Source organism: Berghia stephanieae, chromosome 4, assembly GCF_034508935.2.
Source record: "Berghia stephanieae isolate SIO BIC M18660-M18661 chromosome 4, UCSD_Bste_1.3, whole genome shotgun sequence".
In the NCBI taxonomy this organism is placed as follows: Eukaryota; Metazoa; Mollusca; class Gastropoda; order Nudibranchia; family Aeolidiidae; genus Berghia; species Berghia stephanieae.
In genome coordinates this window covers 7184031-7186530 of record NC_088363.1, presented here as the reverse complement: position 1 = coordinate 7186530, position 2500 = coordinate 7184031, and the positions used below count along the sequence as shown (strand labels likewise).

General features: G+C 38.8%; 1 protein-coding gene across 3 annotated transcripts in view; it reads right to left on the bottom strand.

The window, feature by feature from the left end:
• LOC144969961 (uncharacterized) overlaps window positions 1-2500 on the bottom strand; it is a 10893-nt gene that overhangs the window by 7390 nt on the left and 1003 nt on the right. For 2 of the 3 annotated variants that reach the window (XM_078909070.1, XM_078909071.1), the window contains exon 2: window positions 1203-1663. The gene's annotated coding sequence lies outside the window, so the exon portion shown is untranslated. The remainder of the gene's footprint in view (window positions 1-1202; window positions 1664-2500) is intronic. The other variant, XM_078909072.1, reaches the window with a different exon arrangement.

Below are 2500 nucleotides of genomic sequence, written 5' to 3'. Positions count from 1 at the left end.
GTTGGTCCGTTGTACTTCCGGATGGCAATGTTATGAGCTTCTTAGCCAAGCGCATACTATCTATAGATCATCCTCAATACGTCCGCATATCAAACCTGCCAATATGTTCACGTTACTCATAGTCATAGCCCATCGCTCAGATGTTACCCATCGCCAAATGACGAGACCCACCTCCTCAAACCGGTATCAAATGGAAGTGACCGTGATGTCAATAAATGATTTTAAAAAACCAAATTGAGAATACAGTTTGAGATTTTCGCTATTTTTTTTTTTAAAGCAAAAAATCCCGATAGCCCAGTTGGTAGAGTTCCTGCTTCACAAGCAAAGTGACGGAGATCGATCCCGGGTGAAGTTGTGATTTTTTTCTTCTGACCTCCTGTCCATCCAGCAGTGATTGGGTAGCTGGGTCTGTTAGATCTGGCGGAAAGTACTTTGCGATAGACTAGAGTCCTATCCTATCTAAAGGTTAAAAAGCAATTTCTACCGTTCGTTTCGCGCTAAAGAAACGGGAATAAATTCCGTCTCCACGGGCCTAATGGGTTTTGAAGGATTACTTACTTTTACTGCTGTGTTTTGGTAATCTTACAATCTATATCCATCACCACCAATAGCCGGTACTCATTCACACCTGAGTTATAGAAATCAAATCTGATGCTTAGACTTTGGGTAAATGGTTTGTTTCTTTAAATGGCGTCATTTCTGCGTGTCATCGTTAGCGTCGCGAAGACATTCTATGTTGTCTAAAGTGAGCAAATTGGGCATTAATCAACTAATAATCTTACCCAAGGAACAAAAACGAGAGTGCCTGGAGTGGGGCTCAAACATAGGACCTTCATTAACCACTCGGCCACTCTTTCTCTCCTCTCTCTCTCTCTCTCTCTCTCTCTCTCTCCCCCCCCCCCCCCGCCCCCTCCTATCTATAAGCAGCAGCCACTTTTCACTCTTTCTGTTGTATTTGAATTTGAAATAGAAGTATCTTTTATCCATTCGGATTAACATAAACCTAGGTATGCGGATTTAGTAAATCGCGCAACTACCCACTTCGGTGGCGACTCCCTACCTTGTGCATATTATTATTATCATTATGTTCATTTCCCATCGTGAATGAGATGTATCTAAAAAAAACAACAAAAAAAAAAACAAAAAAAAAACCCCAAAAAACTATTTATGACGTCTATTTAAAGATAAGACAATTTACTTACATTATCATAGACCGATCATTAATGAATGAATGAAGAATGATGATGGTTGGTGTCTCAGATCCAACGAAGTCAGTCCCGACTCCCGATTGATTTCATCCAATTGATGCTGTATGTTTAGCCAGAATGCTCACAACATCCGCCAGTCGGATATAACGTACCAACACACAAAACAATAAGTAACGTTAACGTTTACAGTCTGGTTGATATTTTCAGTGAGAACTGCTCATAACATTGGCTGGCTAAAAAAAACAATGACAAAGAAGTGAGTGACGTCAATTTCGTTGCTTCTATTTCCAATAGCACATCCAACCTCACGTGTTATTATTTCTACACGGTTCAATCAACCCTCATCAACACATCGGACACATGTGCATGATACACAAACACACAACACAGGCAATGGAATCTTGGAAAGTTGCTTACATGTAGACTAGTCTTAGTAAAACCAAAACTAGAGGTGCCTAAATGAGCCAATAAAATGGAGAGAAAAAAATAAAGTGAGTAGATGTGACTCATATATAAGGGAACAACACAAAACAAACAACGTTTCGGCCCTTGGCCTTCGTCAGGAGACAGAAAACACAAACACAATTATGTAAATTTACAAAATATCACATTTCGTCAAATGTGGCAACAATTTACGCCCTTTCCTCAAATTAACATTGTTTCCACATTTGAAGAAATGTGATTCGTGATATTTTGTAAATTTACATATTTGTGTTTGTGTTTTCTGTCTCCTGACGAAGGCCAAGGCCAAAACCTTGTTTGTTTTGTGTTGTTCCCTTATATATGAGTAACATAGACTCACTTTATTTTTTTTCTCTCCACTAGTCTTTGTAGTTATCTGTGAAAGTATCCTACTTAGGTTAATATGTGTCCCACCAAATCAATGTGGTATTTAATCGCGACGAACCAGATGTCGATGTGTAAATTTAACTGGTAAACTTTGGAAAACCATGTATTTAAATCTTTGGCCAGAAAACTCGTCCTTCAAATATCGATCGATTTAAATTTAAAATTGACAAAATCTCCCAAACCTGAGGCTTAAGACAGACTAAGCGAGGTCCCAGGTTTGAGAATTTTTTTTTTTGCCGAGGACGAGGGTCATTTAAATCGATCAATATTTGAAGGACGAGCTTTCTGGCCAAATTTTGAAATGCATTGTTTTCCCGAATGCGGCAGATTTAACGGGTTTAATGATAACATTTCTGATATTCTGATTCTGTTTTGAGTTTTCATCGTTAACCCAAAGCCTAATACTAACCTCTCTCCCCCTCCGCAAAGAAAAAAAAATCGGC